General features: G+C 44.3%; 1 protein-coding gene across 1 annotated transcript in view; it reads left to right on the forward strand.

Moving 5' to 3' along the window:
• The window catches only part of LOC124595527, a 291,163-nt gene that overhangs the window by 126,208 nt on the left and 138,117 nt on the right, over positions 1-26,838 (forward strand). The gene's annotated exons all lie outside the window — the stretch shown is intronic.

Here is a 26,838-nt window from a genome sequence, read left to right on the forward strand (position 1 = left end):
TGATGCTGAGGGAATTGGATAAGGAAATGAGATACTTTAAGCATTACTAAAGACGAGGAATTTGTTAACATCAAGTATAGATTTAAGTGTCGGGAAGTCTTTTCTGAAAGTATTTGTAGGGAGTGTAGCCATTACGGAAGTGAAACATGGTCGATAAACAGAATGAAGAAGAATGCTGAAGATTAATGGGTAGATCACATGACTAGTGAGGAGGTACTGATTGGAATTGGGGAGAAAAGGAATTTGTGGTACAACTTGATTGGTAGAAGGAATCGGTTGGTAGTACATGTTCTGAGGCATCAAGAGATCAATTTAGTATTTGAGGGAAGTGTGGAGGCTAAGAATCATAGAGGGAGACCAAGGGATGAGTACACTAAGCAGATTCAGAAGGATGTAGGTTGCAGTAGTTATTCGAAGATGAAGAGGCTTGTATGGGATAGAGTAGCATGGAGAGCTGCATCAAACCAGTCTCTGGACTGAAGACCACAGCAACAACAACAATGAGAACACCAAAGTGATTCCCATATTTAATGTCATCTTGGACCATGATGGTGAACTGTTGATGTCAGTATCAGAGTACATGATATAAATACAAAGAACTGGAGAGCTATAAGGGTAATAAATGAAAAATGAATTGGGGAATTCAGAAACAGTTCACAAAATACACACTGGAGAGATGTGCACACAACCTCTGGTGTTAATGAAAATACAACGTATCCTGTAACATAGGTTACTTTGAAAATGTTTTTCAAGGAAATTAACCAGTGGAATCAGAATATCATGCAAAACTGAGAGAAGTTCTGCTTGTCTTCAGTGGACAAGGAAGGTGACAAGAGTTAAATTACATTATAAAATGTGCTGTAAAATTCTAAGCAAAATCATCAGTGTTTCAGATAGAGGAAGCTCATTCTGAAGTATTAGAGTGTGAAGGTGCACGCTACTATATATGAGCCCAGTTACCCGGAACAATAGAAATTTATTAAGTCAGTGAACAAACAGAACAATAGTCTCTTGATGCCTAATTGATGTACTATGAATAACAAAACTGCAGTTCTTAGGTGTGCAGCTTGGTGCCAACTTAGCCTGTCACTGTACAATGGAATGTCCTTGGAGTGGTTGGAGGCGATATCTTGTGAGACTGAGTACTTAGAGACGATATCGGTGGCTAATCCGTTGTGACATGGGCTGCAGTGGTAGCTGCAATGGCCATGAGGTACTGAATCTGGGGAAGACCAGCGTCAGTCGGGTGAGCCTCTGAAAGTAATACCGAGCGAGGTGGCGCAGTGGTTAGCACACTGGACTCGCATTCGGGAGGACGACGGTTCAATCCCATCTCCGGCCATCCTGATTTAGGTTTTCCGTGATTTCCCTAAATCGTTTCAGGCAAATGCCGGGATGGTTCCTTTGAAGGGGCACGGCCGATTTCCTTCCCAATCCTTCCCTAACCCGAGCTTGCGCTCCGTCTCTAATGACCTCGTTGTCGACGGGACGTTAAACACTAACCACCACCACACCACATCTGAAAGTAATGAATGACAGATCAAGGTGGCGCTTCTGATGTGCTCGATGAAGAGAGTTCCCTATTGAGGGACTCCAGATGGTTGGAGCTTTGCCACAGTAACTGCACAGATTGGTTGAGCCATGACCTATGTAGATTGCAGGAAGTTACAGGGATCAGCACTTGGGGGCACATGACTGGCAGCAGTAGTGTAGTGCCAATACTGGCAGCGACTCTTGTGACAAAGCGTGCGCCACCATGAAGCATGGTGACCGCTAGAGACTTGGAGGAAAACTATCTAGACATCTAGTTATATATACGGAAAACTATCTAGACATCTAGTTATATATACATCGATTGTTTACCTGTTCTTGTCAGAATCTGTGTAGCTAGTAGGCAAGGAAGTTAGCCACTGGTGGTTCATGGCTGTATGGAGGGTAGTAGTATCGAAGGCGCTAGCCGCATGGTGATAGGTCCCACCTCCATTTATGGTGACGCAATTGTAAAGAGTATAGGACCCCTCAAGGGTGGAGACAGACAGAATGGAGGAGGAAGTGCCAGGTCAACATTGTGAAAGATGGCCTAGACACTGAAGACAGCAGCAGAGTTGGGGTTGAGGTTTGCAATGAAACTTCCATGAGGGCAGTACCAAAAGTGCAGTGAAAACCAGCTGGCGGCCCATTGGTGCAATGTTGGATGCCTGGGAGGTAGCTTTAGTCAGCCATAGTGCCAGTAGAGTCAGTGTCGTCGTAACTGCCGTCTGCTTCACGTCTGCTGTGCAGCGAGCTACCTTAATTTAAGTATTAACTGTATTTTTCTTACTTGTCATTTCTTCTTCCGTGTGTATTTGCTTTTAAGAAGCTTTAATTGTCGAGTGCTATTAATAGTTCCATAGATTTCGTGTTTGTTTTGAACACAGTCAGAGAGTCCCTTTAGTCAACCATAGTGCCAGTAGTGCTAGTGTTTGTTTTCAATACAGTCCAGAGACAGGTAGTGCTATTTTCATTGTTTTCTACAAGAAGTGCCTAGCAACCACAGTTTAGTGAATAAACAGCCGCCTTTAGTGAATTAGCAGTCTAGTTAAAGGTTGATTAACTCTCTTCAGTAAATTTGATTCCTTAGGATGGATAGGATGTGTGACTGCTGTGTACGGACGCAGGAGGAGCTGGCCACTGTTCGCGAACAGCTGAGCGTGTTGATGGCCGCGGTCAGCCGTCTTCAGGCTGCTGCCTCGGAGTGTAGCGGCAGTGGGGAGTCTGGTGCGTCGCAAGGTACACCCCAGGTGTTACATGCTTCACCCACTGTCCCTGCTGTCGAGACATCTTCGCGTGTACTGGGCGCGGTTGGGCCACCCTCTCCCCAAGGGGAGTGGCGGGTTCAGCGGCGTTCGCGGCGCACGAGGCGGAGGGTCAATGTGGAGGCTGGCCGTGTGGCATCGCCCGCTCTGCCTGTGAGTGGACATGTGGCTGCTCCTTCAGCAAGGTCCGAACAGGCACACGGGGGGAGGGGTTTATTAGTTATTGGGAGCTCCAACGTTAGGCGGGTGATGGAGCCCCTTAGGGAAATAGCGGGAAGGTCGGGGAAGAAGGCCAGTGTTCACTCTGTCTGCTTGCCGGGGGGTCTCATCCGAGATGTGGAGGAGGCCCTACCGGCGGCGATAGAGAGCACTGGGTGCACCCAACTGCAAATTGTTGCTCATGTCGGCACCAATGACTCCTGCCGTCTGGGTTCAGAGGTCATCCTCAGTTCGTACAGGCAGTTGGCGGAATTGGTGAAGGCGGAAAGCCTCGCTCGCGGGGTGAAATCAGAGCTAACTACTTGTAGTATCGTTCCCAGAACCGATCGCGGTCCTCTGGTTTGGAGCCGAGTGGAAGGCTTAAACCAGAGGCTCAGACGATTCTGCGAAGATCTGGGGTGCAAATTTCTCAACCTCCGCTATCGGGTGGAGAAATGTAGGGTCCCCCTGAATAGGTCAGGCGTGCACTACACACCGGAAGCGGCTACAAGGGTAGCGGAGTACGTGTGAAATGCACATGGGGGTTTTTTAGGTTAGATACTTCCCTTCCTAGGTCCGACAAGACGCCTCCTGAGACGCGGCAAGGTAGGAGTAGGCAAAATGCAACAGGGAGTAACAATATTAATGTGCTAATAGTAAACTGCAGGAGCGTCTACAGAAAGGTCCCAGAACTGCTCTCATTAATAAACGGTCACAACGCCCATATAGTACTAGGGACAGAAAGTTGGCTGAAACCAGACGTAAACAGTAATGAAATCCTAAACTCAGATTGGAATGTATACCGCAGAGACAGGCTGGACAGTGAAGGGGGAGGCGTGTTTATAGCGGTAAGAAGTGCAATAGTATCGAAGGAAATTGACGGAGATCCGAAATGTGAAATGATTTGGGTGAAGGTCACGGTTAAAGCAGGCTCAGACGTGGTAATTGGATGTCTCTATAGGCCCCCTGGCTCAGCAGCTGTTGTGGCTGAGCACCTGAAGGATAATTTGGAAAATATTTCGAGTAGATTTCCCCACCATGTTATAGTTCTGGGTGGAGATTTTAATTTGCCGGATATAGACTGGGAGACTCAGACGTTCATAACGGGTGCCAGGGACAAAGAATCCAGTGAAATTTTTTTAAGTGCTTTATCTGAAAACTACCTTGAGCAGTTAAACAGAGGACCGACTCGTGGCGATAACATATTAGACCTTCTGGTGACAAACAGACCCGAACTATTTGAAAAAGTTAACGCAGAACGGGAAATCAGCGATCATAAAGCGGTTACGGCATCGATGATTTCAGCTGTAAATAGGAATATTAAAAAGGGTAGGAAGATTTTTCTGTTTAGAAAAAGTGACAAAAAGCAGATTTCAGAGTACCTGTTGGCTCAACACAAAAGTTTTGTCTCAAGTACAGATAGTGTTGAGGATCAGTGGACAAAGTTCAAAACTGTCGTACATAATGCGTTAGATGAGTATGTGCCAAGCAAGATCGTAAGAGATGGAAAAGAGCCACTGTGGTACAACAACCGAGTTAGAAAACTGCTGCGGAAGCAAAGGGAACTTCACAGCAAACATAAACATAACCAAAGCCTTGCAGACAAACAAAAATTATGCGAAGCGAAATGTAGTGTGAGGAGGGCTATGCGAGAGGCATTCAATGAATTCGAAAGTAAAGTTCTATGTACTGACTTGGCAGAAAATCCTAAGAAATTTTGGTCTTATGTCAAAGCGGTAGGTGGGTCAAAACAAAATGTCCAGACACTTTGTGACCAAAATGGTACTGAAACAGAGGATGACCGACTAAAGGCCGAAATACTAAATGTCTTTTTCCAAAGTTGTTTCGCAGAGGAAGATTGCACTGTAGTTCCTTCTCTAGACTGTCGCACAGATGACAAAATGGTAGATATCGAAATAGACGACAGAGGGATAGAGAAACAATTAAAATCGCTCAATAGAGGAAAGGCCTCTGGACCTGATGGGATACCAGTTCAATTTTACACAGAGTACGCGAAGGAACTTGCCCCCCTTCTTGCAGCGGTGTACCGTAGCTCTCTAGAAGAGCGTAGCATTCCAAAGGATTGGAAAAGGGCACAGGTCATCCCCGTTTTCAAGAAGGGACGTCGAGCAGATGTGCAGAACTATAGACCTATATCTCTAACGTCGATCAGTTGTAGAATTTTGGAACACGTATTGTGTTAGAGTATAATGACTTTTCTGGAGACAAGAAATCTACTCTGTAGGAATCAGCATGGGTTTCGAAAAAGACGGTCATGTGAAACCCAGCTCGTGCTATTCGTCCATGAGACTCAGAGGCCCATAGACACGGGTTCACAGGTAGATGCCGTGTTTCTTGACTTCCGCAAGGCGTTCGATACAGTTCCCCACAGTCGTTTAATGAACAAAGTAAGAGCATATGGACTATCAGACCAATTGTGTGATTGGATTGAGGAGTTCCTAGATAACAAGACGCAGCATGTCATTCTCAATGGAGAGAAGTCTTCCGAAGTAAGAGTGATTTCAGGTGTGCCGCAGGGGTGTGTCATAGGACCATTGCTATTCACAATATACATAAATGACCTTGTGGATGACATCGGAAGTTCACTGAGGCTTTTTGCGGATGATGCTGTGGTGTATCGAGAGGTTGTAACAATGGAAAATTGTACTGAAATGCAGGAGGATCTCAGCGAATTGACACATGGTGCAGGGAATGGCAATTGAATCTCAATGTAGACAAGTGTAATGTGCTGCGAATACACAGAAAGATAGATCCTTTGTCATTTAGCTACAAAATAGCAGGTCAGCAACTGGAAGCAGTTAATACCATAAATTATCTGGGAGTACGCATTAGGAGTGATTTAAAATGGAATGATCATATAAAGTTGATCGTCGGTAAAGCAGATGCCAGACTGAGATTCATTGGAAGAATCCTAAGGAAATGCAATCCGAAAACAAAGGAAGTAGGTTACAGTACGCTTGTTCGCCCACTGCTTGAATACTGCTCAGCAGTGTGGGATCCGTACCAGATAGGGTTGATAGAAGATATAGAGAAGATCCAACAGAGAGCAGCGCGCTTCGTTACAGGATCATTTAGTAATCGCGAAAGCGTTACGGAGATGATAGATAAACTCCAGTGGAAGACTCTGCAGGAGAGACGCTCAGTAGCTCGGTACGGGCTTTTGTCAAAGTTTCGAGAACATACCTTCACCGAAGAGTCAAGCAGTATATTGCTCCCTCCTACGTATATCTCGCGAAGAGACCATGAGGATAAAATCAGAGAGATTAGAGCCCACACAGAGGCATACCGACAATCCTTCTTTCCACGAACAATACGAGACTGGAATAGAAGGGAGAACCGATAGAGGTACTCAAGGTACCCTCCGCCACACACCGTCAGGTGGCTTGCGGAGTATGGATGTAGATGTAGATGTAGATGTAGATGTACCACAGCCGAGTACAATGACCAGGGCAAGATGGCACAGGATGGAGACCTGCAGAAGGCATGGTGCATGCATGAGAGTTGCCTGTTGGACAATAAAAATGATGAAATCCATAATTGGCATCGGGGCAGCATAGGACAAAGCTCCAGCTCTCGGCTGACATACATCTGTGGAGCAGCAAGTTAAGTATTTATTTTTTTCTGTTTTCCGTATACTATATTTATTAAATTTCGTTCATATTTTTCTGCTGCTGATGTTCAATCTTGCGTTTTTGTAAGGGTGAATTCATTCAGTCTGTAGTGGACTAAAGTACGCATCATGTTGGAAGGGGGCCAAGTTTTCAGCCATTCTGCGCATCCCCCTCCACTAGCCACTGGCAGCCATTAATGTTCATTCTCTTTCTGAGCAGGTAGCAGTGAGTTACAGCTAGACAGTGAGAATCTCACTCCTGCATGCTGCACTGTTGCCGTACCTCGCAAGAACTGAATTATTCGTTCAGCTGTCAGTGTTTTTTTGTTTTCTTTCTTTTCTTGTTGCAGTGTCGGTGTGAATGTGTATCTGTAAATGTGTATCTGTAAATGTTTAAGTGTGATTTAAAAAAAGCCAGGTGATGGTAATAAATGTTATGTGCTTCACAAGCAGGCGAGGGGGATTATTTACTGCATTCACCACGTTTTCAAATGTGACTTTGAAAGCAGGTCTCCTACTGTTGACATTTGAAGACACAAGAATGGACTCCAGAGCTATATGGTATCGGCAAGAGAACTTTAAAGAGAATTGTAAACGACAGTGTCAGAGCTGTAGGAATGATAGAAAAAAGTTCGTTTAGTGTCACCTGGAAAGCATTGATATCGCACGGAACCTGTAACACAAATGGATGGTTTTAACAACAATGTTTTAAAGTGCTCCATGTGAATGATGAATGCCCAGCATCACAAAAATGTGTTTCAGTTATGCAGGAGAAAATGAGCTTCAATGGTAAGTGCTTCATCGATGTAAAGAATTTTAAAAGATGTTGGTTCCTGATATGTTGAGAAGAGAGTTTTTAGTTCAAAGAAGTGACATAGGAGCAGTACGAACTACATCCCATATAAAAATTCAAGATTGAAGCGAAGCAAGTAACTCAACAGTGTATTACCTTGATGAAACATGAGCCAATTAGAATCATTCCAGGAACATCTGCTGGAAAATGAGTGAGGGTTCTTGCAGTTTCAGAGTTTTCATAGGAATAGGTTCTCGGATAATTATTCTGCATGCTGACTGTTCTTCTGGTTTTGTTTCTGAGAGTAAACTTGTATTTACATATAAGAAAAACAGCAGTGACTAGCATTCAGAAATGAATGCTGTCAGTTTCGTGACGTGATTCGCTATTCTTGTCATACCTTGGTTTAAAGTTGGTCATTGCCAGTAATAATTCAACTATTACAGAGAAAGCACCAAGTATAAACACCAGAAAAGCACATATTTGTCTTTGGCTTAAAAATAAAAATTTTAAGCACAGTATATATCAGACTTTTGTCTATCTCCTACAGCTCGTTAATTTGTACAAGTCACGTGACAGAATGTACAAACTTGACTTCCTTACATGTGAATGGGATCACACAGTTTTGCATTTACCCATGTGTCGCTGCCAGTGTAGTACTATGGAATTAATTTGGGCAAAGGATAAGGCCACATAATACGTGATCGGGGTGGGGGGGAGAGGGGGGGTGGCATTCAAGGTAACAAGGTAAAATTCACTGAATCGCTTGTGCATGAGGCAATAGACAACATCCCACCTGTAGTAGCATGGGCACAATCTATGTGGCATGCTGAAAAGCTTCAGAAAGAATAATTTGACTGGGAAGTGATGATGGATATAAGTCTTGAACCTATCATCGTAAATTTACAATCAGATTGTTTGGAAACAGACTCAAATAGAAGTGACAATGGTATTACAACGTAGACTATGGAACAAAGCAATAATATTTCTTAGTTGTAAAGACTTGTGGCTTAAAAGGTGTTTTTGTCAACTTATCAGTTGCATACAAATAATGAGAACTTCCTAGCCTTTTTGATAGGACTTTGTATCCTTTGAATTATTCAGACTATAATGTTCAACATATTGCCCAAGGATAACTTAAGCTTCTCTCACCATGTTTTATCCTCTAATAACACACGAAAATGCTGGATAAATTTGTCAAAAGTCCAATATTTCCACATGCATTTGGCATTTGGCATTTTCAAGGCACAAGCTGGGCAAGATCCTAAAATGTCAAGAACTGTTAGTGGTTGAGATATAGGTGGTTTTCGACATTATCAGCATCATTCCCTGATGGTTAATTATTTGTGGATTATAACTGTAGTCTCTCACTGTAATGTCGAATGAGTTAGTTTACCCTCATAATTCCCGTTAACAACAAAAAATATAGTAACTTACTGACCATTTTTACGACAGTCTTTTCATTACTCTTTTCTGCCACTAATTCTTTTTTATGCACAGTGATTACACTTAACTACAGTCAAACACATCAACACACTTACCTTATATACATTTTAAAAATTCCATTGAGTAGAAGCAGTTGTCAAGCAAATACAGGGTGTACATAAAGTCCGGGAACTCTTTCAATTATTTATTGCACAAGAACTAAACATTGTACAGAAGTCATACATATTGCATTTTGAAGAGAAACTCTGAAAGTTTTTTTTTTTTTTTACAAATATTCGATATGCGAACCATGAGTGACCCAGCAGACGTCAATACGGTAATCGAATTCTTGCCATACCCGTCCCAGCATGGCATCGTCGACTGTGGCATTCACTTCCTGTATTCTCTGCCGGAGCTCTGCTACATCACGTGGTAGAGGCAGTACATGCACCAGATCTTTAATGTGTCCCCACAGAAAAAAAAGTCACACGAAGTAAGATCTGGTGATCGGGGAGGCCATTTCGTGGAACAGCTGTCCCCTTTTGTAGCACTACTGACTACTGATCCATCGATGCGGCAGCTCCGTGTTAAGTTACCCACAAACTTCTCGATGAAAACAGGATGGAGCCCCATCTTGCTGAAAGATGAAAGGAGAGTCCAATTGCATGTGAGGCATCAGCCATTGCTGCAACATGGCCAAGTAAGAATATCTAGTGACGGTGTTCTGGGTGAAGAAGAGTGGCCCGCACAGTTTTCGATGTGACAAGGCACAAAAAACGTTTACCTTTGGGTAATCACGCTCAAATTCAATGCATTTGTGTGGATGCTTTGTACCCCAGATTTGGCAGTTATGGCTTTTCACTTTCACATTAGTGTGAAAAGTGGCTTCATCACTAAAAATTAAGCAGACAACAATGCCATCCCTAAACTCATTCAATTGTTGCAACTACGAACAAAACTCAAAACGCTTGTCTTTGTCCTCCAATTTGCATGGTTTCGTAGACAGCTTCTGTCACAGGACTTTCCACACTGTCATTGGAGCCATTTCGAGTTCACAGGATGCACAACGTACTGATTTCTTTGGACTCCACATTCACTTCCCTCACACTGGGATGTACACTTCTCTTTGCTGGGCACAGGCAACGCGTCTAACGAATTTGTTGTGCCAGTGGTAAATGGCCTTCCTTGTTGGTGGCTTCTTACCATAATCGGTTCTAAACATCCATTGAACAGCTGTAGCACATTTGTTGAACTCCCACACACAGAAAGCTTGCTCCGCACCTTTACTGGCCATGTTTGTGACTAGCGCTGAGCAGCAAATTACCAAACTACGCTGTGGCAGTATAAATGGAAAAAAACCTTCAGGGTTTCTCTTCAAAATGACATATGTATGATATTCGTACAATGTTTGGTTTTTGTGCAATAAATAATTTAAAGTGTTCTTGGAATTCATGTACACCCTGTATAATGATATTGGTTTGTGCTTGAAGTTCATTTCGTTGTGTATTAAATTTTTTCTTATAATACAGTTCAAATTGCAATAAATGATAATTATTGCAAGCAGTTTCAATGATCTTGTCATTAGACAATTGTCATTTTGAGAAAAATTGTACTTCAAGTTTTCACAAAGCTGTGTCAGTTGTTCTCGCCTCCCAACGTTGTGCAGCGTAAATCTGTGGAGCAGTGGATGCAACATGGTCAAGACGTGAATTAATATTTCTCTTATGACAACTGATCATAATTGGTTTTAATATTTATTGTTCCATTTGTAGATTTGAACGTATAATATGATGTACCATAGGCAAATGTGCCTGACTGTTGTCTGCTGCAATGCAGTTCGGCAACATGGACTTTGTTTGTCCGCTCTATGCAGCCGTGCATGCGCATTTCTCATCCCTCCACTGCTCCACCTCTATTCATGGAAGTGCCATCTTACGTGACATGAGAAATAGTTGCTCACTGAACAGCCAGCTACATAGCCTACTAATGCATCAGCATCCATTGGTGACACATCAGGAGGGTAGCAAGTTGCATATCTAGGATTCTGTCTGCTTACGTAGTTCACTTCTTCAGTTAGTCTTGTTAGGATTGTGAGGATGTGACCATGCTGTGTGTAGATGGTTTAGGAGCTGGCTGCAGTTCGCAAACAGCTGAATGTGCTTTTGACTACAGTCAGTCACCTTCAGGCTGCTGCCTTGGGGTGTAGCAGTGGCAGAGATTCTGGTGCATCATGTGGGACACCTCAGATGTCACTCATTTTGCCCACCGGCTTTGCTTCCGAGACATCTCATAGTGCGCCTGAAACGGTGTATCTGCCCTCACAGCAGGGTGGGTGGTAACACATTCACATTGGTCGAGGCAGAGGGCCAATGTGGAGACTGGCCTCCTGGACTCACCCATTCACCCTGAGAGTGGATAAGTGGCCACTCCTTCGGCAGAGTCCGAGTAGACACATGGGGGACAGGTTTGCCATTTATTGGGAGCTCCAGTGTTAGGATCCGCAGCTTGTGATCTCGTGGTCGCATTCTTACTTCCCAAGCATGGGGTCCTGGGTTCGATTCCTGGTGGGGTCAGGGATTTTCACCTGCCTCGAGATGACAGGGTGTTTGTATTGTTCTCATCATGAGACACTGTACTAAACCTGCAGGACAGGACAAGTAGTAGGAATTGTGGAAGGGAGCCAGAATGAGCGGCTGTCAGTTACTCTCCAAACACAACACTTTATTTAGTTGTCCAAACATTACAGCGAAACTTCTAAGCTTGACTGTCAAAAGTAAACGTCCTTAATTTTAAAACAGCTGAAGGCCCAAGAGATATGGGGAAACATTCCACGTGGGAAAAATTTATCAAAAAACAAAGATGATGTGACTTACCGAACGAAAGCGCTGGCAGGTCGAAAGAGACACAAACAAACACAAACATACACACAAAATTCAAGCTTTCGCAACAAACTGTTGCCTCTTCAGGAAAGAGGGAAGGAGAGGGAAAGACGAAAGGATATGGGTTTTAAGGGAGAGGGTAAGGAGTCATTCCAATCCCGGGAGCGGAAAGACTTACCTTAGGGGGAAAAAAGGACGGGTATACACTCGCGCGCACACACACACATATCCATCCATACATATACAGACACAAGCAGACATATTATATATATATATATATATATATATATATATATATATATATATATATATATGTGTGTGTGTGTGTGTGTGTGTGTGTGTGTGTGTGTGTGTGTGTGTGTGAATGTTTCCCTATTATATTCATATCATTAATTTGAACCCAACCATCACGTTTATTATTGTCACTGTTGCATTTCGAAATCTTTTCTGTCGTCTTATTTTCTCTTTCTGTGTTTTGCCAGTAGTTTCACTTTGTATTCACCTTCTCCTTTTTAGCATAATTTACTATACAATTTTATCCCACCGATATATACTCAATAATACGTAATACGTAATAATACGTAACGTACTTCCAAACCAAAACCAATAATTTTTTTTTTTTTTTTCCCCGCTTTCAACACTACCGCCGCTATAAAATCCACCGTTTCTAGTTCACAAACAGTTCCTTTCACCTATTAAACAACCATTTCGGCTAGTTCTAATAACTTTCACTTTATTTCCATTTCCGTTTTTCACACATCATTGATCATTTTTAGCCGCTTCCCACAGGTTTTAACGTCATTATTGCTTCGTCAGACAATTGTTAGCCTCATTCTCATAATCTGCCACCACAAAACCACTCCTTTTAATACATTTACACGTAGTTTTTTTTGAAATTTTCCCGAATTTCTCCACCCTTTAACGTGTTTTGGCGGCAACACAACCACCTAACCTTTATGCGCATCGTTGTCTACCAACCCAAGTTCACCACAGGATCAACACAACCAACACTTTTTCGCCTTTTTTCACACCAGATCTCCAGTTGCTTTCTAGTTCACCTTTATCTCTCCCCATATATATATATTTTTTTCATTTTCATTTCAGCCTCATGTTACACTTTCCACCTTCTAATACCATGTCACTCTCACAACACGCCCACAACGACCCCATTAAGTTTTATTTGCATTCCCTCTGCAAACATGCCTTCGCCCTAGCCAAATTACGCTCCCATATTTTATTTTCTCAGGCTTGTCTGACATTTGGCATTACCCCCAAAGGCCTCACACTTAAAGTTCCCATCTCTGGCTGCAACCCTTCTTTCCATCAGTCTCTATACCAGTTCCAAACTGAACAATCCATTGCCCTCACCCACCTAATCCTTCACCTACACATCAACTCAGCCAATGAACACACCCGTCAACTCCTATCCTTAATAAAAGTACTCAATATTTCCTCTCCCGCATCCACGCTGGCTGTTCAAAGCATCCTCCTGCAGGCAAACCGCAAATTAGAACAGCATGCCACCTTCCACCTCAAAAAATTATCCAATCTCCTGGTTTCCCACCTCCGGAAAGGCAACTCACTCACTCTTCACAAGCTTTCCAGCAAACCTCAACCTCCTCTCATTGCACACAAACCCAGTCTCTCCCATCTACTCAATCTCCCACTTCCAGCTCCACTCCTTCCAAAACCTCAAAATTAAAATCAACATAAATCTGGAACCACAACACCCCAATTCAGTAGTTAACCTTTCCTCCAAACCTCTCTCCCAATCCGAAACCTCTGTCCTATCCAAAGGCCTCACCTTCAGCCCCACTCCCAGATTCAACCAAACAGCCATCGTCAAAGATTTACTGTCCTACATTCGTACTCTCTGCTGGAAATATCACTTTGCCATGAAGGAAAATGATCCTAATCCTACTCCTAATGATCCAACTCCCCAAGACACTATCCAAATTGAACCCTGCCTGGAACAGTTCCGTCCTCCGTCACAGCGGGACCCACCTCCTCTTCCTCAAAATCACCCTCTCCAAACCTTCTAGGAATTTCTGACTTCCAGCCTTGCTTCTCAATCCTCCTTAAAAAACCTTAATCCTACTCCCAACATCACCACTGCTGAAGCCCAAGCTATCCGTGATCTGAAGGCTGACCGATCCATCATCATTCTTCCAGTGGACAAGGGTTCCACGACCGTGGTACTTGATCGTCAGGAGTATGTGGCTGAGGGACTGCGTCAGCTTTCAGACAACACCACATACAAAGTTTGCCAAGGTAATCCCATTCCTGATGTCCAGGCAGAGCTTCAAGGAATCCTCAGAACCTTAGGCCCCCTACCAAACCTTACACCTGACTACATCAACCTCCTGACCCCACCGACACCCCGCACCCCTACCTTCTACTTTCTTCCTAAAATTCACAATCACAATCATCCCGGCCGCCCCATTGTAGCTGGTTACCAAGCCCCCACAGAACGTATCTCTGCCTACGTAGATCAACACCTTCAACCCATTACATGCAGTCTCCCATCCTACATCAAAGACACCAACCACTTTCTCGAACGCCTGGAATCCTTACCCAATCTATTACCCCCGGAGACCATTCTTGTAACCATTGATGCCACTTCCTTATACACAAATATTCCGCACGTCCAGGGCCTCGCTGTGATGGAGCACTTCCTTTCACGCCGATCACCTGCCACCCCACCTAAAACCTCTTTCCTCATTACCTTAGCCAGTTTCATCCTGACCCACAACTTCTTCACTTTTGAAGGCCAGACATACCAACAATTAAAGGGAACAGCCATGGGTACCAGGATGGCCCCCTCGTACACCAACCTATTCACGGGTCGCTTAGAGGAAGCCTTCTTGGTTACCCAGGCCTGCCAACCCAAAGTTTGGTACAGATTTATTGATGACATCTTCATGATCTGGACTCACAGTGAAGAAGAACTCCAGAATTTCCTCTCCAACCTCAACTCCTTTGGTTCCATCAGATTCACCTGGTCCTACTCCAAATCCCATGCCACTTTCCTTGACGTTGACCTCCATCTGTCCAATGGCCAGCTTCACACGTCCGTCCACATCAAACCCACCAACAAGCTACAGTACCTCCATTATGACAGCTGCCACCCATTCCACATCAAACCGTCCTTTCCCTACAGCCTAGGTCTTCGTGGCAAACGAATCTGCTCCAGTCCGGAATCCCTGAACCATTACACCAACAACCTGAAAACAGCTTTCACATCCTGCAACTACCCTCCCGACCGGGTACAGAAGCAAATAACCAGAGCCACTTCCTCATCCCCTCAAACCCAGAACCTCCCACAGAAGAACCCCAAAAGTGCCCCACTTGTGACAGGATACTTTCCGGGACTGGATCAGACTCTGAATGTGGCTCTCCAGCAGGGATACGACTTCCTCAAATCCTGCCCTGAAATGAGATCCATCCTTCATGAAATCCTCCCCACTCCACCAAGAGTGTCTTTCTGCTGTCCACCTAACCTTCGTAACCTCTTAGTTCATCCCTATGAAATCCCCAAACCACCTTCCCTACCCTCTGGCTCCTACCCTTGTAACCGCCCCCGGTGTAAAACCTGTCCAATGCACCCTCACACCACCACCTACTCCAGTCCTGTAACCCGGAAGGTGTACACGATCAAAGGCAGAGCCACGTGTGAAATCACCCACGTGATTTACCAACTGACCTGCCTACACTGTGAAGCTTTCTATGTGGGAATGACCAGCAACAAACTGTCCATTTGCATGAATGGACACAGGCAGACAGTGTTTGTTGGTAATGAGGATCACCCTGTGGCTAAACATGCCTTGGTGCACAGCCAGCACATCTTGGCACAGTGTTACACCGTCCGGGTTATCTCGATACTTCCCACTAACACCAACCTGTCAGAACTCCGGAGATGGGAACTTGCCCTTCAGTCTATCCTCTCTTCTCGTTATCCGCCAGGCATCAACCTCCGCTAATTTCAAGTTGCCGCCGCTCATACCTCACCTGTCTTTCAACAACATCTTTGCCTCTTTTACTTCCGCCTCGACTGACATCTCTGCCCAAACTCTTTGCCTTTACAAATGTCTGCTTGTGTCTGTGTATGTGCGGATGGATATGTATGTGTGTGTGTGCGCGAGTGTATACCTGTCCTTTTTTCCCCCTAAGGTAAGTCTTTCCGCTCCCGGGATTGGAATGACACCTTACCCTCTCCTTCCCTCTTTCGTGATGAAGCAACCGTTTGTTGCAAAAGCTAGAATTTTGTGTGTATGTTTGTGTGTCTATCGACCATATATATCATGTTGGACAGCGACAACAGGTGAGGAAAGGACACTGCCTGAATTTGTGGCAGCGACCAGGCCAGGTAACCAGATCACTAATATCCACAAGGCAGAAAATTCCGCTGGTGCACTTGAATTTCAAACCAACAAATATAGTTAATTCCACCACATGACAGCTAAATCTTCACCAACTTGAACACTTGCTGTTGCTCCCAGGAGTACTGCCGAAAGTAACCACCAACCAAGGGGACAACGTGAACAGACGTGGCTTTGATAATTAACTCACCACTCAAGTTTCATGTCCTGGGTTGGTGAGCCACAAACATCGTATCACTCAGAACAGCCCCCACATGCTCCGACACTGCATAGAGACCACCAGCGGACCCAGCTGACTGTGCCGCGTGGAGACTTGCTTGCTGATCTGCTCCAACCAACTGACTGGCTGCACACCGCCAAGCCGGAACTATAAGCACCAGACGAAAGATGGTATACGGTGCAAATATCGATACACACCGCTGCTGCCACACATAGAAAGAGGAAGAACCACAGCATAACCGCAGTAACTGCGGGAACCAAATGCAGAGTAACAGCAAATTTTTAAAGCAACACATAAGCCAGGGTCCGCATGGCTCAGCCTCCCCCCCCCCCCCCCCCCCCCCCCCCCTCAAACTTAATCCAGGGAGGGGGTAATCCAAACGCTGAGCTACTTGAACTTAACCTGACTAAAGTGAACCTGATATTGCTTACCTGAGCTGTTCTCCTTGACCAGCAGATTTACCGGGCCTAATATATGCGTGATAGTGCATGGACCCAAAAAACGAGGAGTAAATTTACTAAGATTCCCACCGCGCACCTGCCTCCCGTGGAAATTGCGGACGTAAACCTGGCCACCCGGCCTGCCCTGAAAGGTTTCCCGATTACGATTATAACGCTCTACTTGCTTATTATGAGCTCTGAGTATATTATGCCTGGCCTGTTTCCAGTTTTCCTGGATAACACATGGTTTAATGTCGGCTGGAATAAGATCTTGAATTCGCCACAAGTTCTAAAGAGGGGAATTAACCGGGTAGGAAGAGATCAAGAATGGAGGCGTAGCTCGCAAGGCATCATGACTGGCGGTATTAATAGCAAAACTAAGCCAGGGAAGACTGGAGTCCCATTTACTGAGGGTTTTCTGATGATAAATAATCAGAGCGGACTTAAGATTCCGATTAACTCGCTCTACAAAGGACCCCTGGGGATAATATGAGGTGGTGGGGACATGCTTGACACCACTCTGAAAACGGAAGGCCTTGAAAGGGCCCGAAAGGAAAGCAGGAGCGTTATTACTAACTAACTGCTTGGGTGGCCCAAAAATACTGAAGATATTAGTTAATGATTAAAGGTGGTGGTAGTGGTAATGTTGCAGCTCTGAAGGAGCCAAGTAAATCTAGAGAAAGCATATATTACAACTAGTACATATAGATGTCCTCTTTTAGTACGAGGTAAAGGCCCCAAATTGTACATGGGAGAGGACTCTCGTTCACAACTCAACCAACCTTGTTGAAGAGCATTACTGGGGTTTGGCTACATTAAACAATCGGCATTGGGATATTTGTCTCACATCCTGGGGCATTGCATAGAGGGCCAAGTTAAATTCTCCTTGATTTTCTGGAGAGTCTTATAAGTCCCTAAATGGCCACCCACCAACAACTCATGAAAATAACGAAAGACTGGACGTACCAAGGTTACAGGCAAACAGATCTTAGACTGCCTAGCATTGCTGACCTTCCTGCAAAGAATACCCATCTTGACCTCATACTCGTCTGACAGCTCTCCTGCCAACACACGTTGCTTAATACTGTCCCACACAGGGTCCCAATACTGATGCTGAGCAATGTCTTCGAACAAAAGGGGAATTTCACCCAACACCATTCAATTAAGATTGTCGCGCTCCACCTGCTTTGTTCTCTCACTAACCGTAGCTTCTGTAAACTTCCAGCAGAGAACATCTGCAAGGACATTTTCAGAGCCCTTCACATGTTTGACTTCAAACTGAAATGCTGAAATATGCACTGTCCACCTGGCAATACGGCCAGTTTAATGCGACCTAACCAATACCCAGCTCAACGCGTGATTGTCAGTTCCTAATTGGAAAACCCAATGTTCAAGGTAGAAGCAGTACTTCTCTAAGGCAAATAAAATGAACCAAGGCCTCGCACTCGTAGACAGAGTAATTAAGCTCGGCATCAGTTAACCGATGAGACGCGTAAACTAATGGCTGTCTCTGCCCCTCAAACTCCTGGAGGAGAACAGCTGAAATCCCCACATTAGAAGCGTCAGTCTGCACAGTAATCCTATTAAAATTGAGTACCCCAAGAATGGGTTAGCTATCACTGTCTTAATGTGCTCAAAGGCAGCCTCCTTGGCAGGTACCCATTCAAAACGCACACCCTTTCAGTGTAACTGATTTAAGGGTGCCGCCAAATGAGCAATATTGGGAACAAAGTGCCTAAAGTAATTTGTCATACCTATAAATTTAGCAATTCCCTGCTTATCAGTAGGAGGAGGCAATGTCCGCAGGGCTTTCGTTTGCTCTTGGTCAGTGCAAATACTCTGACTTGACACTATATGGTCTAGGAAAGACACCTCCCGCTTAGCTAGCGTGATTTTACTAGGCTTAAAAGTTAGACTGGCTCCCTGCAACCTCAAGAGAACTTGCCAAATGATCCTCAAACGAACGACTGTAGATAACCAAGCCATCCAAATAATTATAGACACAGACTAACTTCAAGTCACCAAGGATATTATCCAACGAACAGGTAAGCACCTCTGCTCCGGTAGCTAGTCCAAAAGGAACTCTGTTAAACTCTAACAAGTTCCAATCAGTACAAAAGGCAGTAACATGTTTACATTCCTCAGCCAAAGGAATTTGATAATAGGCCTGATTCAAATTGAGGACCGTAAACCAGTTAGAGCCGGCAAATCTAGTAAAAGAATTATGCAGATCTGGCAGGGGTACTGATTCAAGTACAACCTTAGCATTCAAACGGCCGTAGTCAGCCACAGGTCTGTAATTGCGCCCCTGATCTTTAGGTACCAAAAATATTGGAGAAGGATGAGCCAAAGTAGAGGGCCTTATCACTTCTTGTTGGAGCATCTGAGAGATCTTAGCCCTGAGTATCTTCACCTTCGGAGGTGAGAGGCGATATGGAGACTGCCTAACTGGAATATCATCAGAGAGATGGATATGATATTCGAGAACGCTAGTGACGCCAAGGTTATCACTAAGGAGTTGGGGAAAACCGTGCAACAGTTTGCGCAACTGAGAGGCCTGATTGGGCAAGAGATGGGCCAAATCAAATTCATTAGCTGCAACCTCCACGGCGAAGGCCCCGGAAGTCTGCCATACACTAGATTTAGTGCACTCGCAAAGACCAAACTTCTCGGTACGAGAAAACTTAAAGGAAAAGGTCTGTCTGTAATAATCCAAGATCAACCTGGTTTTATGGATGAAATCATACCCCAATATTAGATTAACAGGCAGTTCTTTAACCAAGGCTAAGGGTGGAGAGGTAACCCCTGACCATTGGCAACCCGACATCTCTGCACCGGCAAAGGGACCGAATGAAGTTTGGTAAGATGCCCAAATTCCATAAACCACTCAAAACTCAATAACAAAAAACAACTACCAGAATCCAAGAGCACACAAACAGGCTCACCACCTACCGGTGAATGAACATAAGGCAAAATGGGTGATGAGAGAGCGACCACCTGGGCATGTCAAGGCCTAAAGATGCGAACCCGAGTTCATGGGCGAACCCGGCATCATCTATTGGCTCTAGGAGTACAAGGCTGAACACAAGAGTGTACCAAGTGAGTTGTACTGCCATATCTGAAACAACGCCGGGGTTCCCTTTTGATAACTTGAATGGATACAGATAATCCGGAATTGGCGCCTTACTCTCCTGACATACATGGCTCTCAACGGGTAATGCAGATGCTACTACAACCGCATCACGGAACTCTCCACAGGTTTCAGTCTGCTTATGGAAAACAAAATGCGACTTACCGCCACATACATTCCCTTAAGAACGATACAGACTAATTCTTGTTCAGGTAAATCAATCAATAAGGCCAAAGAGGCTGTCTGGACTCTATCGACATATTGATATAACTGCTCCTAGGCCCGCTGCACTTCCCAGATGTAATGACACTCAAGTTGTTTCTGAACCCCGGTGGTTAACCTTTGGCTAATTGCAAGCTCCCTTAATTGCTGCAAGGAAAGCTCTTCCGCCACGGCACGTGAGAAGAGGTTCTGCCACTCACCTCTAGCTAGCGGGTACAACAATGACAAAATTACTTGGTGCGGCACATGAAAGGCGGCCGCGTGTTGCTCTAGACGAACCAGCAACCACAACAATTTCTCTACCTGATCAAGTCACTCTACAACCAATTCAGTAATATCCTGAAAGAAATAGGCCAGAGGATTAGGCAACTTAGCAAACACAGCATCTGACTTAACAGAAAATGGAACAGTGCCACCACCGGGCTGGCTCTCATGCTCTCACTGATAGCGCACATCACTGTCTCCAAACTTCCTCTCATCCAACTCCAAACATGTAAGCTTAAACTGTAATGCGCTTACCAGGTTCCCTAACTCACCGGTCAATTTTTTGTATACTTGATCTGCTGGCAAGACAACCAAGAGGCAGCCAGGGACCCACCAACAAGACGACTTGCTAACCACCGACCAGTATATGAGAATTCCAAAGCCAAAAAAAGCCAAAACGTTACAGACATAGCCGCCTACAACCAAAAATACATTATGCTGTCAAAAACTACACACCATGTTGGACAGCGACAACAGGTGAGGAAAGGACACTGCCTGAATTTACGTCAGCGACCACGGCAGGTAGCTGGAACACTAATGGGCACAAGGTAGAACATTCCGCTGGTGTGCTTGAATTTCAAACTGACAAATTAGTAAATTCCACCACACGGCAGCTAAATCTTCACCAACTAGAACACTCGCTGTTGCTCCCAGGAATACCGCCAACAGTGAACCACCAACCAAGGGGACAACGTGAACAGACGTGACTTCGGTAATTAAATCACCACTCAACTTTCATGTCCTGGGTCGGTGAGCCACGAACCTTGTAGCATTCGGAACAGCCCCCACATGCTCCGACACTGCATAGAGACCACCAGCGGGCCCGGCCGACTGTGCCGCATGGAGACTTGCTTGCTGATCCGCTCCAACCAACCAACTGGCTGCACACTGCCAAGTTGGAACTATAAGCACCAGACCAAAGATAGTATACAATGCAAATATTGATACACACTGCTGCTGCCACACATAGAAAGAGGAAGAATCATGGCATAACCACAATAACCGTGGAAAACCAAATGCAGAGTAACAGCCAAGTTTTAAAGCCACGCATAAGCCTGTGTCAGCAAGGCTCAATCATCATTCATGAAAGTGTCGAGATTGGACTGAGCAAAGGTTGGGAATTTGTATGGGCATTGATAACCGTGCAATAGAGTGCCCCACAAACCAATCATCATCATAATCATAATCATCATCATCAGCCTCTTGGGCAAGTAGCATTCTGGGATGGAAAGAAAGCCAACATGCATTCGGTATGTCTGCCAGGGGACGTCATCTGAGATGCGGAGGTGGCCTTACCTGCGGCTGTTGAGTTTCCAGGGTGCAGTCATCTCCAAGTTTTGGCTCACTTCCTCACCAGCGACACATGTTGCATGGGTTCTGAGGCCGTCCTCATGTCATACAGGTAGTTGGTGAAGGTGGTGAAGATTGCTGGCCTCATGTGTGGGGTGCAAGCTGAGCTCATAATTTGCAGCATTGTCCCAGAGTTGATTGGAATTCTTTGATTTGGAACTGAGTGGAGGATCTCAACCAAAGGGTTCATCGACTCTGTGGTGGTCTTGGCTGCAGATTTCTAGACCTGCATTATCATATGGGGATTTGTGGGACTCCTGTTGGTAGGTCAGGGGTGCACTACATAAAAGAGGCAGCTACTCAGGTAGCAGAGTACTTTTGGAGTGCACAGAAGGATATTTTAGGCTAGAAGCTATGTCGAGATGCCCTGATCAGTACTCACCAGTTGATTACACTGCAAGGGAAGTCAGACAGCATTCAGAGTAAAGACACTTCGAATGTCAAAATTTTATCAGTAGACTATCGAAGTATTTGTAATTAAGTCTCGAATTTGCTGCCCTCCAGAAAGGTTCCCACTTGGGAGCGAGAGCTGGCTGAAACCCAAAGTGGAAAGCACTGGCATATTTAGCAAATCGTGGAATGTATATTGGAAATACCAATTAGAGACCATAGGCGGTGGAGTTTTCATTGCAATTGATAAAAATTTGTCTCTATTGAGGTCGAAGTTGAGCGTGGCAGTGAAGTTGTCTGGTGGTCGCATATAACAGGTGTAGGTGAAACCAAGTTATTTGTTCAATGTTTTTACCAGCCAGCTTACTCTGCTGTGACAGTTTTAGAGTCATTCAAAGAAAGTCAATGGTTAGTAGCGTGGAAATATCCAGATCATGCAATACTAGTTGGAGGCAAGTTGAACATACCGAGTATAGACGGGGATGTCTATGAATTCATTGCAGGGAGTACAGACAGACAGTCATGCGAAATACATTTGAACATTTTTTTTCTAAAAACTGTCATGAGCAGCTAGCTTGGCAGCCCTTATGCAATGGAAATATCTTAGATCTCATAGCTGAAAATAAGTGGGACCTTATTGACAATGTTAGTATAGGAATAGGGATTATTGATCATGATGTCATTATAGCAGCTGTAGTTATGGGAGTTAATAAATCTGTCAAGTAGGCTACAAGTGTTTTTCTGCTAGAAAGAGCGGATAAACAGTTGTTACAATCTCAGACAGTGAACTGACGTTACTCAGTTCCAGTAAGATGGACTTAGAGGAATTATGGGCAAAGTTTAAACAGACTGTAAATCGTGGTCTGGAGAATTATGCACCTAGTAAGTGGATAAGGATGGAAAAGACCCACTGTGGTTTAATAATGAAATTCGGAAGATGCTGGGGAAGGAGAGGCTGTTCCACTCTTAGTTCAAAACCAAACATACAAATAACAACAAGCAAAGTGCAGTAGAGATTCGAGCTTGCATGGAAAGATCTATGTGCAAAGCATATGACAGCTCCACCGTCACAGCTTAGCAAAAGGTCTGGCAGAGTGCCTGAGAAAATTCTGGTCCTATGTAAAATCACTAAGTGGGTCTAAGGCTTCTGTTCAGTCCCTTCTTGACCAATCTGGTGTAGCAGTTGAAGATAGCATAATGAAAGCGGAAGTTTTAAATTTTATGTTCAAGAAATTGTCCACATAGGAGAATCATACAAACGTACTGTCATTTGACCGACGGACAGACTCCCGTATGAACGACATAGTTATCAGCATCCCTGGTGTAGAGAAACAACTGAAAAATTTGGAAGCAAAAAAACACCAGGTCTGGATGGAATCTCAGTTCAGTTTTACAAAGAGTGCTCCACAGCTTTGCCCCATACCTAGTTTGCATGTATCATGAATCTCTCACCCACCACGAAGTCCCAAGTGACTGGAAAAAGTGTAGGTGACTCTAGTATATAAGAAAAATAAAATAACGGACCTGCGAAATTACAGACTAATATCTCTAACTTTGTTTTGCTGCAGAATACTTGAACACATTCTGAGTTTGAATATAATAAACTTACTTGAGACTGAGGAACCAGCATGGTTTAAAACACTTACTTGTATGAAACTCAACTTGCCCTTTTCTCACATGATATACTGCAACACTATTATGAAAAGGATAGTTGCTGCTCACCATATAGTGCAGATGCTGAGTCACGGGTAGACACAATGCAAAGACAGTCAGAAAATGAACCTTTGGCCAACAAAGCCTTCATCAGATATATGGAGGAGGGGGGAAAAAAACACACACACATACACACACACCTGTGTGCGCAAACGCAACTCACATACATGACCGCAGTCTCTGGCTCCTGAGGCCCACTGCAAGTAGCTGCTTGTGATTGGAGACGCAACGGGTGGTGGAGATAAGGAGGAGGCTGATGCAGGGAGGGAGAGGGATAGCATGGTAGGGGTGGGGAATGGTAAAGTGCTGCTTATGGGAGCGCACAAGAATGAGGTGGAGAGAGTGTAGAGCAGCTAGATGCAGTCGGGAGGTTTGACGGAGGGGGGGGAGCTAGGAGAGAGGTAAAAAAGACTGTGCTTTGTGGAACAGAGGACTGGCTGGGTAGTGCTGGAATGGGAACGGGGAAGAGGCCAGAGGCTAAGGACAAAGACTAACGAAAGTTGAGGCCAGGAGGGTTATGGTAATGTAGGATAAATTGCAGGGAGGGTTCACACCTGCACAATTCAGAAAATCTGGGCTTTCTGGGAAGAATCCAGATGGCACAGGCTGTGAAGTGGTGTTGAGATTGTAGAACAATGTGGGAATGGTGTCCTCACCCTCGATGCAGATCATGAAGATGTCCTCAGTGAATCTGAACCCAGGTGAGGGATTTGGAATTCTGGGTGTTTAGGAAGGATTCCTCTGTACTGCAAACTGTGGGTGAAGGGCAACAGGCAGATTCCATATTTCTAGATTTCTGGAAATCATTTGACATGGCACCCCACTGCAGGCTGTTCCCCAGGGAAGTGTGATAGGGCTGCAGTTCCTCTCTATATACAGATATGATTTAGCGGCGGACGGGGTGGGCAGTGATCTGCGGTTGTTTGCTGATGATGCTGTGGTATACTGCAGGGTATCAAAGTTGAGTGACTGTAAGAAGATACAGGATGACTTAGGTAAAATTTCTAGCTGGTGTGATGGATGACAGCTAGCTCTAAAAGTGAAAAAAAGTAAGTTAATGTGGATGAGTGGGAAGAACACAAATATAATGTTTGGTTACAGTATTACTAGTGTCCTGCTTGAACAGTCAAGTCGTTTTGATATCTGGGTGTAATGTTGCAAAGCAATATAAAAGGAATGAGCATGTGAGAACTGTGGTAGGCAAGATGAATGGTCAACTTCGATTATTGGGAGAATTTTGGGAAGTAGTGGTTCACCTGTAAAGGAGACAGTGTATAGGGCACTGGTGCTACCTATTCTTGAGTACTGCTCAAGTGTTTGGGATCTGTGTGAAGCCGGATTGGAGGTAGACATCGAAGCAATTCAGAGGCAGGCTGCTAAATTTGTTACTTGTAGGTTCGAACAACACATAATAGTTACAAAGATGGTTTGGGAACTCAAATGGGAATCTCTGGAGGGACGAGGGTGTTCTTTTCGAGAAACAGTATTGAGAAAATTTAGAGAACTGGCATTTGAAGCTGACTACTGAATGATTCTTCTGTTGCCAACATACATTGTGCATAACCACCACAAAGATTTGAGAAATTAGGGCTCATACGAAGGCATGTAGACAATATTTTTTCCCTAGACGTATATGCAAGTGGAACAGGAAAGGGAATGACTAATAGTTGTACAGGGTACCCTTCGTGACGCACCATACTGTGGCTTGTGGAGTATCTATGTAGAGGTAGATGTAGATGTATCTGCACCACCTGACATGACACCAAAATGGCAGCTGGTCTGGCATTGACTGGAGGCCAAGCCATCGATGAACGGGCTTTTCCAGCAGCAGAGAAGGCTGTGCCAGTTCCAAAGGACTCAGACCCAGAGTGACCGGAGGCACTAGTGCCAGTGGTGGTGGTGACAGTGCCAGAGTTGCTGGCTGTGAAGCAGTCAGCTGTGCACAGTCACGCAACCTGACACCAGTGTGGCAGCAATTTCAGCCTCGGTGGTCAGAGACAGTGATCTTGTGTGTGTTTATGCTTGTGTGAATATGTGTGTATTTTCTACTTTAGAATGAGGCCATTTGGCTAAAAATTCATATGTGCAGCAGTCTTTTTTTGTGCGCCTGCCTGTGAGTCAATGTCTCCTCTATAAGGTGAGTTGCAGTTTTTATAATATTGTTGTTATTCCAAATTACTATCATTGGACATATTTTGTAACTTGCTTAAGGATTTTGATTTTATTGACTGTGATATTCCAATGCAAAAGTTAAATAACATGGAATAAAACACAACAGGTTCATGGTTTTCATCTAATCTGGATGACAGTAAGCTATGTGTATCAGTTATATCTCTTCCACAATTGCAGTATCATCTGCATCATAAAACTGATTCTATACATGACAGACTATTCATTTGATGTAGGCATGCACAGTATATACCAATGATGATAGGCTAACAGCCAGAATACCAGTCTGGCAAATAAATACTTTCAAAGTGCAGTGTACAATAGGATGTCATTTATCAAGTACATTTTAGCTGGAGAGCAACAAACATAGGAAATTTTCTTAATTTTCCTTCTCTGGTCTCAAATATTGTTTAATTTTCATGCAGACTTAGAGTGTTGACTGAAAATTGTAGCCACATAAGAGTCTGATAACGGTATCTGTTGTGACTAATCCATAAAATGGAAAATTTAAACTTGTTCCTTCATCTGATTTTTCCACATTTCTTCTTATGTCCATGATCTGTGCCTGACTTCCTTACTCTGTGCAATGTCTGGTTCTCATATCCTACTGCCCTTATAGTTCTACAGGAAAGATAACATACATTCTTCCACTAAAAGAAATAATTAAAGTCAAATTTATGTGAGCTGTGCCTCTTACTATTGTAGTGCAACGTATACTGAAACTGATTGAACACACAGAATATCTCACTATAAACCCAGTTCTAATGTAATTCATTTTTAAGCTTCACACCATTTGGGAATACTGTGAGATGTGAATTAAGCATGTGAACATAAAAGCAT

The sequence above is a fragment of the Schistocerca americana genome, chromosome 2 (genome assembly GCF_021461395.2).
Source record: "Schistocerca americana isolate TAMUIC-IGC-003095 chromosome 2, iqSchAmer2.1, whole genome shotgun sequence".
Classification (NCBI taxonomy): domain Eukaryota; kingdom Metazoa; phylum Arthropoda; class Insecta; order Orthoptera; family Acrididae; genus Schistocerca; species Schistocerca americana.